Here is a 17,539-nt window from a genome sequence, read left to right as displayed (position 1 = left end):
ATCTTATAACTAATTATGTGTGACTCAAAAAGAAAAATGAAGCCTAAAAGTAGTTTTGATGCCTAGAAGAAAAATCAGCTGCTATTATAGCTAATGCAAATTTCTGCAAAAGGGAATCATGCCCTAGAGAAACAAGGTATTTTGGTAAAGAATATCATGCCCAAACAAGTTTACAAATTCAGATTTTAGAATCATCAGTTGTGAACTGCTTTGTTTTTACTTTTTTTCCCTAAAAGTTTGAAGAAGACTAAGTTCAAATTAAGAAGATATTGTCCATTATGAAGGCAGTAGTTGAAATGTCACCCTTTATTTTTAAAGAGCTTTAGAGTCTTTAAAGAATATTTTTTTTTCCATTTCACTCTCTTTATAATCTCCTAAGTGAACCAGAGCATGAAGCTTAGCCACAAACAACAAGGTAAGTAAGAATGCATGGTGATGTAAGAGTAATTCCTATTCCAGACCAGGTTGATTCCATTAGAGTAAGGACAGAATGATTTTGATGCTGAAAACTTGGCCTCTGTGCACCAGTGCCGAATCGAATCTCAGAGACAGAGTTTTGGGTGAAGTAGAAAAGAATAGCTTTATTGCCTTACCAGGCAAAGGGGGACACAGAGGGCTCCTGCCCGGGAAAACTGTGTCCCAACCTGTGGGAATTTGGTGAGGAGTTTTATAGCAATAGTTCAAGGGAAGCATTGCTGATAAGATTAGGGTGTGCGGAGGGCCTGCACTCCTTTAATCTGGCCTCAAATAGTCTGCTAATCTTGATGAATTTCTCTGGTTCCTTTAATCTTGCCTCTGGGGATCTCCTAATCTTGATGAGTTTCTCAGGTTTCTATAATCTGATTTTAGGTGGTTTCTTGACTGCTTCTCCTTTGTCTCTGCATCCCCTCCCTTCCCTGATGATCAATTGTCTGAATCTGCCCTTTGGAACTCAGGGAAGGTCTAGGAGACTGGAGTCTGTTCCCTACAAACAAGAAATGGGGTACATGGAAAGTCTTCCTTTCCCAAGAGCCCCGCAGGGTCCTGCTTGGTTTCAAAATCTGGAAGGGAAATGAGGGAGTTAGAGATCAGTGGGTGTCCCTGAGAGTGTGCTGGGGCCTGGCCCCCACTCTCTGGGGTGGGCCTGGGCCCTTGGGGAGTGATGCCAGCCTCTGATGGGTTTGAGGCGATGTGAGGATGGAAGGAAGGAAGCATGCCACACATCTCAGATGCATCCAGGAGACTGCAAGCCTCTAAGAGAAGGTTCTCACATAGCCAGGCTCCAGAGCAGAGGACACCATGCTGAGAGGTCCCCCAGCAGATGGCCCTGAGGTCAGCCTTCACAGAGGCCCATGCACCTCAGTCTGCTGTGGGGACAAGAGCTGAAGTGTTTTAAAACCTCTCAGAGAGCACCAGTGGGTCTGAGGATGGAGAAGAATCAGACCTATGTCCTGGCGACCACAGGCCATGATGGGATTAGAGACATCAAGCAATGAATGCCAGAACTCAACCGTGAACATTAGATGAGCAAGCTAAATTCTGATTAATTCGGGTAAAAGACAGGACCTCGTATCAAGAACCCTCTTCAGATCAAAGCCTAATTTGTAATAAGTCACCAGAAAGAACTAGCTTATTTCTGAAGAGAACAAGGAATGGTAAATACAAAGTTATTCAAGAGCTGGAGTTCAAACTGAAAATGGCTGTTAACTTGAAATGGCAAGGGTAAGGGCTCTTTTTTAAAATTTCACTGAAGTATAGTTGATTTACAATGCTGTGTTAATTTCTGCTATAACAAAGTGATTCAGTTATACATATATTTTTTCATATTTTTTTCATTATGATTTATCACAAGATATTGAATATAGTTCCCTGTGCTACAGAGTAGGACCTTGTTGTTTATCCATTCTGTATGTACTAGTTTGTGTCTGCTAATCCCAAACTCCCAATCCATCCCTCCCCCACCCCCACCCCCCTACCTCCATCCCCCTCATCCCCCCCCACCCCAGCAAGAGTAAGTTTTACACTGCTGACTGCCTTGAAGTATCAGTAGCTACATTAAATACAGTTAAGGAGAAAAGAAGAAAGTTACATTTTTCTCGGTTATTTGAAAGTTTAGTTATTTTAAATAAAATACATTATTTAAAGGATTTTTATAGTGATTACTCTAAACAGTAAAAAAATTATCTCAAATTGGGACTTCCTGGTGGTCCAGTGGTTAAGACTCTGTACTTCTAGTGCAGGGGGCTTGGGTTCAATATCTGGTCAAGGAACTGATGTCTTACAAAATATACATTGTCTCGTATTTGAGTTTTCTCATATTTTCACATTAGATTTAAATGTTACATCTTTACACACTCACATTTTGAGATTTTGATATCCATGACCTTCATGTGAATAAGTCGCCCATTTCCTTATCTCATGGGAAAAGGTCTTTTGCTTTTGGATAGACTGCAGGCAGGATGTATCTGTATAAATCACCATCTCTGTCTCCATCTCTGTTGGTTCACAAACTCAGGAGCTTTCCAGGTGAAATATGAAAGTAGTCCCCATACACGGAGGGCATGGAGCAATGGAAGGAAGAGCAAGATCACTCCATATTGGTAGGTGGCCTTAACAGGGTTCTGTCACAGGAACTATCCAAATGGTAGCAACAACACACTAGTTTCTCAAGGTGGTATCCCTGGGGCAGCTTCTGTGTGGGGAAGGCAAGCAGAAGACACATTCCAAGGACAAAGCTGGGGGTGAGGAGCTTCCAATTGCCTGAGTCTACCTTGACGGTCAACTGGTGGACATGTTCTCTCTCTGACCTCCTACAATAATCTCAATCTCTATCTGTCTTTATCTCTCACTTTTAAGGGTCCTTATGATTATATTTGGCCCACCAGGTAATCCAGAAAAATCTCGCTGTTTTAAGGTCAGCTGATTATCAGGCTTCATTCCACCTATAACCATCATTCCCCTTTGCCGTGTATAACATATTCACTGGTTCCAGGCATTAGGACATGGACATCTTTGGGCAAGGGGTTCATTAGTCTGCTGACCACATAGAACTGTCATTTCCCCTCATAATTAACCTATGCATTTAATGCAATGTCTATTAGAATCTTGATAAGGAGATTCTAAATATCATGGAAAAGAGATAATGGACAAAAATAACAAGAGGTTTTTGAAACATACAAATAATCATGGGGTCTTGCTCTACCAGACATAAAACATGCTCTATGGCTAAAGTAATAAAAATACTTTGGCATTGGTGAATGATAGATGGTGTTATGAAAACTGAAAATTCACTGGGTTAAAAGTAGAGCCTTCCGGGCTTTCCTAGTGGCGCAGTAGATAAAAATGCACCTGCCAATGCAGGGGACACTGGTTCTATCCCTACTCCAGGAAGATCCCACATGCCTCGGGGTAACAGCCTATGTGCCACAACTACTGAGTCCATGCACCCTAGAGCCCATGCTTCACAACAAGAGAAGCCCACACACTACAATGAAGAGTAGCCCCCACTCACTGCAACTAGAGAAAGCCCTCATGCAGCAACGAAGACCCAGTAGAGCCAAAAAGAAAGAAATAGACAATTTTTAAAAGAGCAGAGCCCTTCTGTACATAGAATACTAGATACATTCCAGATGACTTAAATACCTAATTGTTAAAAAAAAAAAAAAACCTAGGAAGTACTAGAGGTACACACACACACACACACACACACACACACACACACACACAATCGCAGACTGGAGAAAATTCTTTTTAAAAACCTGGAGGCCATAAAGGAAACTACTGACTTATTTGAATACATACAAATCTAACATTTCTATACATTGAAACATACCATGCAGCTGCTGCTGCTGCTAAGTCTCTTCAGTCGCGTCTGACTCTGTGCGACCCCATAGACGGCAGCCCACCAGGCTCCCCCGTCCCTGATTCTCCAGGCAAGAACACTGGAGTGGGTTGCCATTTCCTTCTCCAGTGCATGAAAGTGAAAAGTGAAAGTGAAGTTGCTCAGTCGTGTCTGACTCTTAGCGACCCCATGGACTGCAGCCTACCAGGCTCCTTTGTCTGTGGGATTTTCCAGGCAAGAGTACTGGAGTGGATTGCTATTGCCTTCTCCAGAAACATACCATAAACAAAGATAAAAGATTAATGACAGTCTGGGAGTATACTTTAAATACACATATCAAATAATCAATACCCATGACACATATATATATGCATATACATATACATATATATACATATAAATATATAAATATAAATATAAATATATATATGACTTCCTTGTAGCTCAAACAGTAAAGAACCTGCCTGCAACTTCGCAGCGGCAGCAGCAGTGATGCAGGAGACCAGGGTTTGATCCCTAGGTTGGGAAGCTCCTCTGGAGAAGGGAACGGCAATCCACTCCAGTATTCTTGCCTGGAGAATCTCATAGACAGAGAAGCCTGGCGGTCCACAGTCCGTGGGGTTGCAAAGAGTCGGACACAACTGAGCGACTAACACACACACACACATACATATATATATGCAATAGAAAAACAATCCAGTTAAAACTGGATATAGGAAATAAATTAGTAATTTATTGAGGAAGAAAATCAGTTGTCCAATAAATATATAGACTAATCATGGTTTGAAATCAGGAAAATGTAAATTAAGCTATAATAATATGTCTCCAATTAGATTAGGGAAAAAATACCTGTAATATCTGATATTCACTGGTACTGGAGAAATGGACCCTCATATCCTGGGGTCCATTTGGAATAGGGTTTTTGAGGGGAGTAAATTTGGGAGTATTTTTGAAAGTTAAAACTATGCCCATTTCTATAAATAGAAGTGCTCTCATGTTTACAACCCTACTATGTATAATTACATTTGTGGAGGCAGTTTTTTTAAAAAAAGTATGTGAATAATTATGTTGTTACAGTAAAATACTGGAAACAACGGAAGTGTCCAGGGATAAGAGAAAGATTGAATAAAATATGGTACATACTCCCTTTGCAATTTGAAAAAATGTGACAGATCTACAAATCCTGATATAGAAAGATCTCCAAGACATATTGGTAAGTGAAAGAGAAAACTGCAACAAGTAGATCTAGAATTACTTCATTTGTGTAAAACAAAAACATATATATACAACAAGTAAGATATAATACAATCTTTTATGTAATATATGTTTGAAAGGGCACACACTAGATTGATACTTCTCTGCTGCCCACTGTCTCTGCAACACACACACACACACACGCTCGATGCTGCTGCTGCTGCTGCTGCTGCTAAGTCGCTTCAGTCATGTCTGACTCTGTGCAACCCCATAGATGGCAGCCCACCAGGCTCCCTGTCCCTGGGATTCTCCAGGCAAGAACACTGGAGTGGGCTGCCATTACCTTCTCCAATGCATGAAAGTGAAAAGTGAAAGTGAAGTTGCTCAGTCATGTCTGACTCTTAGCGACCCCATGGACTGCAGCCTACCAGGCTCCTCCATCCATGGGATTTTCCAGGCAAGAGTACTCAACAGAATTGGAATATTATTCAGCTACAAAAAGAAGGAAGTTCAGCCCTTTGCAACAACATGGAAACATAGACAGACGCTGGGGGCATTACACTAAATGAAATAACTCAAGTAACTCAGAGAAAGAAAGATAAACCTGTAATCTCACTTATCTGTTGTATCTTAAGTAAAAAACCAAAAACAAAAACAAACAAACTCATTGAAAAAGAGATCAGATTTGTAGTTATGAGAGGCAGAAAGTGAAGTGTGGAGGAACTGGATGAAGATGCTTAAAAGGTACAAACTTCCAGTTATAAGATAAATACTGAGGATGTAAGCAAACAAAAGCAAACTCTGATGACTGTTGACTCTAGACCCACAGCAATATATTTTTGTAAGAAAGATACTGAAATCTGAATGTATTCTTGATATGCTCTTGTTCTCTTAATGTCCTTAGAAATGCATGACATTCAGTCAAAAGACTAAACTGAAGGTTTTTTTCTCATAAGCTCAACTAATCATGGAGTTAGCTATCTCTGAAAAGTAGAATGACTTCTTAGTGACATTCTTAAAGAGTGACAGTAAAACTTGTCTTCCATAGGCTGAATCTAGGACAAAACTGTTGAAAAAGATGAGGGGGCGATCACAATATACATAAGGACTTCAATGTCCCTGAATCTGTCACGAATGGAGAGTTTAAAAAAATAAAACCTACAACACTTTAAAAAGTCTGCCTCAGGCAATCTCAAAACGTTTGACGTTTCATTTATTGAAAAAATGTAGCTTTTTGTAATTAAAAAAGTTTTGACAACTGAAAGTGACTTTAAGACCTGTTAAAATCAGGTCAGTGAAGTTGCTGCTGATCTCAAAGTTTTCATTCTTAATGTTGAGAGACTGGAGGCTGTGGCTTTTTAGCTGCACATGTAATAGGTACTGCAGAGGGAAAATACAGAGTGAAAATGCATCCCAATGAAACATTTTTAGAGCACAATGATGCATAGAATTGCAGAAGCCTGGGGAATCCAAAATAAGTTTTATTCATGTCCTACTTTTATCTTGTAGCTACAAAAGAAATGAACCCTATTACTGCAGCATTCTGTTGGAAGTAATCCTTAGTTGATCTGTCAGCTCCATCAATAGTATTTTGACTGCAACAGTCATGAGTGTTCGCTGGATCAAGGTATCTACTGAAAGCCATACATGAAGACAACACAAGGATTAATTATGCCAGCAGGGTCCTCACTTCACCTCCTATGTTGTCTGGGTTCAGTGCCTCCTTTATTGTTTGGGTCCACGCTAGTGGATGCTGGGATGGTTAAAGCATGGTTCACATTTCACTCTAGATATATAGTCTATGCGACAGTAATTGCTAAGGAAAATTGCCTACTCCCCAAACTGCCTCTGATTGATTATTGGACTGCGGCTTCATTTATTTGCAGAACTCTGCAGTCCTCAGTCACCTTCACTACCAGCTCTGCCTGTTCTCTGATCAGACTCCTATGACCTGCCTCTTCTAGGGATGAGAGGAGTGTCCCAGCCTCTTTTCAGTTGATGGGAAAGAATTTACAGATTGGGTTCTTAACAAATATGAACTTTCTTGAATTATCAGCTTCAGTTGAGGTTTCTTTGTTTGGAAGTAAAGTAACTGACTCTTCTACATTTATATGAAAATAGACTTTAATGGAAGGATATGGGGTTGCTCACCAAATCAGAGGAAAAAACAGAACTTGGTGGGCTTTAGAAAAGACAGGGACCAGGAACAGGAATTAAGGACACTTTTTGGAGAAATTCTAGAGGTGGGAGGAGAAAGGGAGTGCATTGGTCTGGCTTGTATTGCATTGGTCAGGGGGAGTGTGGGGCATCTTCATAGACAGTCCACAGTGACTATGCAATGTGGGAGGACATTATTGTTCAAGGAAACTTGACACATTATTCACCAAATGACGTGGCATGAATGCTGGGTGCACAAAAACAGCAGATGTTCCTACATTTTGAAACATATTATAATAGATGCCACAGTGCTCATGATTAAGCATCCTCTTTGAGTGTAGAAGTCCATGGTTTTGGTTTTCAAGCATTCCATCCCTCAAGTTCACAGAACTTCGCTGGGTGGCACTTATTTAGATTCTGGAGCCAACTGCCTGGATTTGAATTCCAGTGTTCAAACCTGTGTGTGCTTGGAGTTGTTGCTTAACCTCTCTGGATTTTGGTTTCTTCATTGGAAAAAAGGGGATAATAAAAAGTACTTTCATCGTAGTGTTCTTATGATAGTCGAATGAATTAACAAATTAAAAACCCTCATAATAGTGTCTGACACCCAAGAGCTATATGTGTGTGTGTGTGCTTAGTTGCTCAGTTGTGTCCAACTGTTTGTGACCCCATGGACTGTAGCCTGCCAGGCTTCTCTGTCCATGGGATTCTCCAGGCAAGAATACTGGAGTGGGTTGCCATGTCCTCCTCCAGAGTATATGAGCTATTATTAGGGAGAGATAGTATGTTGGTTGTCATATGGTCTGAGGTAATTAACTATTGTTTAAAATACTAATTGTGCTTATTAAAATGAAAAAAAAATGGTCTCCCTTTCCTGGCTTCACAGGCTGCACTATTCCTGTTGGATTTTCCTCATGATGGTGCTGCGTCCATAGACTGTCTCTGTATTGATTTTATTTGGTGCTGTGACAAATCACCACAAGTTTAGATGGCCTGTGCTGTGCTGTGCTTAGTCGTTCAGTCGTGTCTGACTCTTTACAAGCCCATGGACTGTAGCCCATCAGGCTCCTCTGTCCATGGGGATTCTCTAGGCAAGAATACTGGAGTGGGTTGCCATGCCCTCCTCCTCAGTTGGCTTAATTATACACATTTATTATCTTATTGTTCTGGAGGTCAGAGTTGCATTGGGCTAAAATCAAGGTGTAGGGAGGGCTGTGTTCCCTCTGGAGGCTCTATAAGAGAATCTGTTCCTTGTCTATTCAATTTCTAGAGGCCGCCTGCATTTTTTGGTCCATGGCCCCTTCTTCCACCTTCAAAGGCAGTGATAACCCTCCTCTGACCTCTGTCATCACATCTCCTTCTCTGCCTCCTTCTTTCCCTTATCAGGACCCTTAAATTTACATCAGGCCTGCGTGGACACTCCATCATAACCGCTCCTTGCAAGATCCTTAATTTCAGCACATCATTTTGCTTTACAAGGTTCTGGAGATTAGGACATGGACATCTTTGGGGGAAGGCATTGTGCTGCCTATTGTAGCCACTTATTAATTAGCTGCTACATTAAGAATGTTTAATTATTTATTATCAAGAATGGTTGAGCTTGATCACCGAGGTCAACATAGCTTCTCTGTTATTCTTGGGTAATAATTTGTCAGAAGCCAAAATTGAAGGGTCAGGTTTTTGAATGAAAAAATACTAATTATTGAAAAGATAGATTTCTTCTGTCAGATGTCTCTTGGTTTGACTTTGAAATGGATTAAGAAAAGGATTTGTGAGTTTCCCTGGTGGTTCAGCAGTAAAAAATCCACCTGCCAGTGCAAGAGACACAGGTTCCATCTCTGGTCCATTCCAGGAAGATCCCACATGCAGCAGAGCAACTAAGCCCAAGTGCCACAACTATTGAGCCTGTGCTCTAGAGCCAGGGAATCGCAACTACTGAAGCCCAAGAGCCCTAGAGCCAGTGCTCTGCAACATGAGAAGCTACTTTGGTGAGAAGCCTGCACACCACAATTAGAGAAAAGCCCACGAAGCAACGAAGACCTAGCACAGTCAAAAGTAAATAACTAAATAAAAAAAAATTGTTTTAAAGGATTTCCTCCCAAATAGAGCTGGCGTTAGTAGTAAAGACATTGTACAGGAGGCTGTGATCAAGACCCCCTGTGATCCCTGAGAAAAAGAAATGCAAAAAGGCAAAATGGTTGTCTGAGGAGGCCTCACAAATAGCTATGAAAAGAAGAGAAGCAAAAGGCAAAGGAGAAAAGGAAAGATATATCCATTTGAATGCAGAGTTCCAAAGAATAGCAAGGAGAGATAAGAAAGCCTTCCTCAGTGATCAATGCAAAGAAATAGAGGAAAACAACAGAATGGGAAAGAAAATCAGAGATAGCAAGGGAAATTTTCATGCAAAGATGGGCACAATAAAGGACAGAAATGGTATGGACCTAACAAAAGCAGAAGATGTTAAGAAGAGGTGGCAAGAATACACAGAAAGAAAGAAAGAAAGAAAGAAAGTGAAGTCGTTCAGTTGTATCTGACTCTTTGTGACCCCATGGACTGTAGCCTACAAGGCTCCTGTGTCCCTGGGATTTTCCAGGCAAGAATACTGGAGTGGGTTGCCATTTAGAAGTACGATACAAAAAAGATCTTCATGACCCAGATAATCACAATGGTGTGATCACTCACCTAGAGCCAGACATCCTGGAATGCGAAGTCAAGTGGACTTTAGGAAGCATCACTACGAACAAAGCTAGTGGAGGTGATGGAATCCCAGTTGAGCTATTTCAAATCCTAAAAGATAATGCTGTGAAAATGCTGTACTCAATACGCCAGCAAATCTGGAAAACTCAGCAGTGGCCACAGGACTAGAAAAGGTCAGTTTTCATTCCAATCCCGAAGAAAGGCAATGCAAAAGGATGCTCAAACTACTGCACAATTGTACTCATCTCACATGCTAGCAAAGTAATGCTCAAAATTCTCCAAGCCAGGCTTCAACAGTATGTGAACCGTGAACCTCCAGATGTTCAAGCTGGATTTAGAAAAGGCAGAGGAACCAGAGATCAAATTGACAACATCCGTTGAATCATCAAAAAAGCAAAAAGCTCCAGAAAAATATCTTTATTTACTTTATTGACTATGCCAAAGCCTTTAACTGTGTGGATCACAACAAACTGTGGAAAATTCTTCAAGAGATGGGAATACCAGACCACCTGACTTGCCTCCTGAGAAATCTATATGAAGGTCAAGAAGCAACAGTTAGAACTGAACTTGGAAAAACAGACTGGTTCCAAATAGGAAAAGGAGTATATCAAGGCTGTGTATTGTCATCCTGCTTATTTAACTTATATGCAGAGGACATCATGTGAAATGCTGGTCTGGATGAAGCACAAGCTGGATTCAAGATTGCTGGGACAAATATCAATAACCTCAGATGTGCAGATGACACCACACTTATGGCAGAAAGTGAAGAAGAACTGAAGAGCCTCTTGATGAAAGTGAAAGAGGAGAATGAGAAAGCTGGCTTAAAACTCAACATTCAAAAAACTAAGGTCATGGCCTCCAGTCCCATCACTTCATGGCAAATAGATGGAGAAACAATGGAAACAGTGACAGATTTTATTTTTGGGGGATCCAAAATCACTGCAGATGGTGACTGCAGTCATGAAATTAAAAGATGCTTGCTCTTTGGAAGGAAAGCTATGATCAACGTAGATAGCATGTTAAAAAGCAGAGACATTACTTTGCCAACAAAGGTCCATCTAGTCAAGGCTATGGTTTTTCCAGTAGTCATGTATAGATGAGAGAGTTGGACTATAAAGAAAGCTGAGTGCCGAAAAATTGATGCTTTTGAACTGTGGTGTTGGAGAAGACTCCTGAGAGTCCCTTGGACAGCAAGGAGATCCAACCAGTCCATCCTAAAGGAAATCAGTCCTGAATATTCATTGGAAGGACTGATGTTGAAGCTGAAACTCCAATACTTTGGCCACCTGACGTGAAGAACTGACTCACTGGAGAAGATCCCAATGCTGGGAAAGATTGAAGGTGGGAGGAGAAGGGGAAGACAGAAGATGAGATGGTTGGATGGCATCACTGACTCAGTGGATGAGTTTGAGTAAATTCCGGGAGTTGGTGATGGACAGGGAGGCCTGGAATGCTGCAGACCATAGGGTCGCAAAGAGTCGGACATGACTGAGTGACTGAACTGAAGTGGTAAAGAACCCACCTACCAGTGCAGGAAACATGGGTTCGATCCCTGCGTTGGGAAGATCCCCTGGAGGACGGCATAGCAACCGACTGCAGTATTCTTGCCTGGAGAATCCCCATGGACAGAGGAGCCTGGTGGGCTATGGTCCATGGGGTGACAAAGAATTGGACACGACTGAGCGACTAAGCATAGCACACATCTCCGTGAGTGGCTTTGTGCCTTCCTGTTGGGCAGTGGTACTCCATGGAGAGGTGATTTTGCTCCCCTCCTCCACGCAGGGGATATTTTGGTTGTTGATGACTGAGGGTGGATGAGCGCAACTGACAACTGGTGGGGAGAGGCCAGGGATGCTGCTAAGCAGTCTATAAGGCAGGGAACATTTTCCACCCCAAAAAGAAAGAATGGTCTCACCTCAAATGTCAATAGTGCCAAGGCTGAGAAATCCTGCTCTGGGGAGTATACTATTTTTTCCCCTTGATTATTTGACTCCTGAGACAGTACACTGGGCTTCCCAGGTGGCTGAGTGGTAAAGAATCCACCTACCACACAGGAGACACGGGATGCATCCCTGGGTCAGGAAGATCCCCTGGAGAACCCACTCCAGTATTCTTGCCTGGAGAAACCCATGGGCAGAAGAGCCTGGCGGGTTCAGTCCACAGTCTCACAAAGAGTCAGACATGACTGAGTGACTGAGCACACACACACGCACAAGACAGTATATTACAGACTATAGGAAAGGTTTTCTAGCCAACTGAATTTAGATTTTACCAAGTCATGTCTTATCATTAAGAAAATGTAATTTGGTCTGTTTAAAAATAGCCAAAAGTTTATGATGATTCTATTTGAAAAATAATGATATACTGAAGAAAATTCTGGATAGAAGTGGCAAATTCATTCTATTTTATTGACATATACTTGATATACAGTATTACGTGTTACAGGTATAGAATGTAGTGATTCAGTTTTTAAAGGGTATACCCCATTTATAGTTATTATAAAATACTGGCTATATTCCTTGTGCTGTACAATAAATCCTTGTAGATTATTTTATTTTAAAACTGGTTTTGATGGTGTCTCACAGATTGCAGGCTCTTAGTTCCCCCAACAGGGACTGAATCTGGGCCCTCAGCAGTGGAAGCGCAGAATCCTAAACACTGGACTACCAGGGAATTCCCCCTGGTAGCTTATTTTACACAGAGCCGTTTGTATCTCTTAATTCCCTACCCCCATAATGCCCCTTCCATCCTCCCCTCTGGTAACCACTAGTTTGTTCTCTGTATCTGTGAGTCTGTTTCTTTTTTGTTATAGTCACTAGTTTACTGTACTTTTTAGATTCCATATGGAAGTGATATCATATATTATTTATCTTTTTCTGTCTGGCTTATTTCACTTAGTATAATACCTTCCAAGTCACCCATGTTGCTGCAAATGGTAAAATTTCATTTTTTTTTACAACTTAGTACATACATATATAAATATATATAAGTATACACACACACACACACACACACATATATATATATGCCACATCTTCTTTATTCATCTGTTGATGGACACTTAGGTTGCTTCCAGATCTTGACAATTGTAAATAATGGTGCTATGAACAATGATGTGCACATATGTTTTCAAATTAGTGTCTTTATTATTTTCTTTTTCAGATATATACCCAGGAGTGGAATTGCTAGGTCCTATAACAGTTTTATTCTTAGTTTTTTGAGAAACCTCAGAAACCACACTGTTTTCCACAGTGGCTGCACCAATTTACATTCCCACCAAAATTACTAGGGTTCCCTTTTCTCCACATTCTTGCCAACATTCGTGATTTGTGTTCTTCTTGATGATAGCCATTCTGACAGGTGTGAGGTGATAATTCATTGTGATTTGATTTGTGTTTCCCTGATGATTAGCAATGTTGGCGGCAAATTCATTATAGACTCAGTGTTTCAGCTTTTTTTTACATAACTGATTTAAATAAAAGATTTATTTTCCTTTCTGTGAGAGGGGAGCATGGCTATGATTACAAATTTCTTCTCAATGAAAGGTTTGTGAATCTTTTAAGACATAACTTTCCAATTTTCTACATTAATCATGTGAGGCTATAAACTCAGAAAGTATTTGATGTAGATGAGGAAACAGTATAAAATGGTCTTCTGGTCTCTACCTGATTAGAGGACAAAGGTACACAACCCCTCCCTCAGAAACCTGAATGAGACAAAGGAAGAATTCAGAGTTGTGACTTTCTCCTAGCAGCTGGAGGCTTGCAGCTGGGTGAAAATCAACCAGTCCCCTGAAGATGGCAGTAGCAGGCAGGGATGGAGATATTTTGCCAAACAGCCACAGCAAGAACGGCCGGCTCCTGCTCCGGATCTTGGTCTGTTCAGACATGCAGCCATGATGCATCTTTGTGACCACAGAGAGCTGATACTGGGGGTGGTTATTACAGTGAAATTCCACCTTCTTCTTCGAAATTTAGTTCTCAAGTGCTGCCTTAAGTGCTTTCTGAACAAGGTTTTGTGTAAGTGAATGAATTGTTTTTTGTTTCATTTTGTTGTTCAGTTGCAAATTCGTGTCCGACTCTTTTTGTGACCCCATGGAGTATAGCTTGCCAGGCTCCTCTGTCCATGGGATTTCCCAGGCAAGAATACTGGAGTGGATTGCCATTTCCTCCTCCAGGGGATCTTTCCAACCCAGGGACTGAACCTGTGTCTCTTGGGTCTCCTGGGTTCTTCTGCATTGGCAGGCGGAATCTTTATCCCTGAACCACCTGCGAAGCTCAAGTGAATGAATACATAAATAATATTCCTAGAGCTGATTAAGCCCTATCACGCCTGCTTTATGGGTAAGCCCTACCACATTTGAAAACCTACTGAATTACAGGTACAATATTGACAGGCATTGAGAAACCAAAGGTGATAAGAGCATATTCTTGGGTTAGAGACATTTAAAAAACATACAAATCAGTGATTACAGTATAACACTCCACGACCAAATAACCTAGTGCTGTAAAAGCCCATGGATCAACTTAACCCAGCTAGAGGGGTCAGAAACATTGTCCTGATAAGACGGGACCTGAGCTGAGTTGTAAAGAATACATGACAGTTACCCAGGTGAAGAGAGTTAAAAAGTGTTCAGGCAGGAGACGTGATATGAATAAAGATCTGGGGGTGGCAAACTGTTTCATTTGCTGGATTACTGGATTGCAAAGTGTCAGGCAGGGGGACTGGAAAGTTATGCGGCAGCCAAATCATAGATGTGCTAGAAAATAAAACACTTTGGAATTAAAGATGTCCACAGTGTGCAGAAGACTCCTCTGGGGTTCTTGTTTTCAATGGATTTCTCGTCTCCATCTGCAGAGATTGCTACACACACTGCCAACCTGTGGACCTTGCACTGGAGGTGAGTGACTCATAGTCCTCAGTTCAGAGCGTGCTGTCATCTCCATGCTAAGTTCTTCTTTTATGCTTGTTTGTTCGCTTATTCCTTTCCATGCCCCCCCACCCCACCCCACTTATCCTTGGGCCTCACTTTTATTCCACTTCCCCCTCTGCAACCCTCTATGTTCATGGATCTTTGCTTAAAAAGAAATAGTGTATCTATTTACTAATTTTTGGCTATGATGGGTCTTCATTGCTGCACAGACCTTTCTCTAGTTGCGGCAAGTAGGGGCTACTCTCTAGCTGTGGTGCACGGGCTTCTCATTGTGGTGGCTTCTCTTGTTGCACAGCATAGGCTCTAGGGCTTGTAGGCTTCAGTAGCTGCAGTGTGTGGGCTCAGTAGTTGCAGCTCTCATGCTCTAGAGCACAGGCTCAATAGCTGTGGTGCATGGGCTTAGCTGCTTGGCAGCATGTGTGATCTTCCCGGCCCAGGGATGGAACCCATGTCCTCTGCATTGGCAGGCAGATTCTTTACCACTGAGCTACCCGGGGAGCCACTGAGCTACACGGGGAGCCCCCAAATAGTGTATTTTTTTAAATTATGCATTTGAAATTTATGTAAATGGTGTTGTGCTCTGAATTACATTTCTTGCAATATTCATCCAACGCTTTGTTTTTCTGCCCTTGCCACATTGCTCTGCAGTACATCTGGCTCCTTGCCTGTGACTGCAGTATGCCTCCCCACATTTTGCTTACCCAGTGGTTCATGCTTGATACATTGTTTTTCTCTTTCAAAGCCTTCCCAGGGCAAACAGGCTTTGAAGAGCCTTCTCATTCACCCCACATCCCTTTATGGGCCAGATGAACATTTTTCTACCCCCCAAAGGTTCTATTTCAATGCCTCTGAGGTCAGGCCCAAATAATTTAAATACAATTAAGCTGCTATGCACTGAGGTGATTTATTAAAAAGAAAGGAGACGATGGTTCTCCTACTTTTGGCTTCATCAGACTCTCCTGGAAGGCACAGATGACACTGGCATGGGCTGACCTTGCACCTGCACGACCCCACTCTTGTAGGTGCTTCTTTCAATTTTGCTGAATCCTGGTTCTAGCCCTGGTGGTGAAACTAAGCAGGACTCTCCTTTCTTGTTTGCAGGAATTAGGTTTTATTCAGCCTCCCGTGACCTTCCCGAGTTCCAAAGGGCAGGTTCAAGCAGGTGTATAGGACAGGGAACTTACTCAGTGCTCTGTGGTGACCTAAATGGGAGGGAAATCCAAAAAAGAGGGGGTGCATGTATACCTATAGCTGATTCACTTTGTTGAACAGCAGAAACTAACACAACATTGTAAAGCAACTATGCTCCAATACAAATTAATTTTAATAAAAGACGCAGAATGTTGAGCCCCACCTCGGATGTACTGAACCAGAATCTGCTTTTGAGTAAGGTTCCCAGGTGACTGGTAAGCACAGTAAAGTTTGAGAAATACTGCTTTGGGAGCTACAAGGAGGGTGTATCTTTCTACCAAGAGAACTAATTACAAGGAGGCTCCCAAGTTCCCTGAAAGCAACCTGGGGATATTTTTCAGAAGAGCTAAGGTGTCTCCCTGGGCTTCCCCGGTGGCTCAGACAGTAAAGAATCTGCCTGCGATGTAGGAGACCTGGGTTTGATCCCTGGGTTGGGAAGATCCCCTGGAGGAGGGCATGGCAATCCACTCCAGTATTCAGGCCTGGAGAACCCCATGGACAGAGGAGCCTGGTGGGCTACAGTCCATGGAGTCGCAAAGAGTCGGACATGACTGAGCAACTAACACTAACAAGGTGTCTACCTAGGCTGTCTCAGCTAGAGGTACAGCATGTCTGTTGGCCCTTTTCTGGTGCTGTTATTTTTGATCACTTGGCTAGAGTACACTTTGAGTTTTCTACTATGAAAATATGTGTTGAGAAATTATGTCCACTTCCTGTTTGATGGCAGTTACTAGGGAGAGACTGCTCTCATCCTCATCCATGGATGAGGCATGGCTGTCAGTTTGGCTGTCCCCTCAGCCCTTCATTTCTGCCCCAGGATGAGTAATAAAATGGTCAGAGATCTCCCTTCTTTCAAACAGTGAGCAAGGTGGGCCTGCAGGGCTTGGCTGTGGGGTGGGGTCAGTCCACTCCCAAGACCCAATGAACTACAGCAGCTTGTGATGCAGGGCAGTCCAGGAGTGCGACGATGAAGCCATCTTCAGCAGAAGGCTGGAAACTGCGCAGACAATACTCTACGTGGTGATGTCACTGAGAATTGTCTTGGACAGGGAATAAAGAGTTAAATTCCCCCCCCCCTCAACACACACAAATAGGCAAAGCTGACTACTGGTGTTCAGAAACTTTTAGCATGTTGATTTTAAGAGGATCAAAGTGCTGCCTTGTTCAGAGAAAAGAGCCATGCCCAACTTTTGGAAGGATGTCAACCACCACCCGGTCTGAAATGAATATAATGGTATGTTAATTGTTATTCACTTGCAGTTTGTGTCAGACTCTTTGTGATTCCATGGACTGTATCCCGCCAGGCTCCTCTGTCTATGGGATTTTCCAGGCAAGAATACTTGAGTGGGTTGCCATTTCCTTCTTCAAGGGATCTTCCCAACTCAGGGATTGAACCCGTGTCTCCTGCATTGGTAGGCAAGTTCTTTATCATTGAGCCACCTAGGAAGCCCTGGTATGTCAATTACACATCAGTTAAAAAACAAAACAAAAGACCACCGTGTCACATTCCTCCCTTAAGCAGTGTGCACACACTCACCTACCTATTT

This window comes from Giraffa tippelskirchi, chromosome X (assembly GCF_054371585.1).
Source record: "Giraffa tippelskirchi isolate mGirTip1 chromosome X, T2T-mGirTip1v1.2.pri, whole genome shotgun sequence".
NCBI classification, from domain to species: domain Eukaryota; kingdom Metazoa; phylum Chordata; class Mammalia; order Artiodactyla; family Giraffidae; genus Giraffa; species Giraffa tippelskirchi.
Note: the sequence above shows the minus strand (reverse complement) of the source record.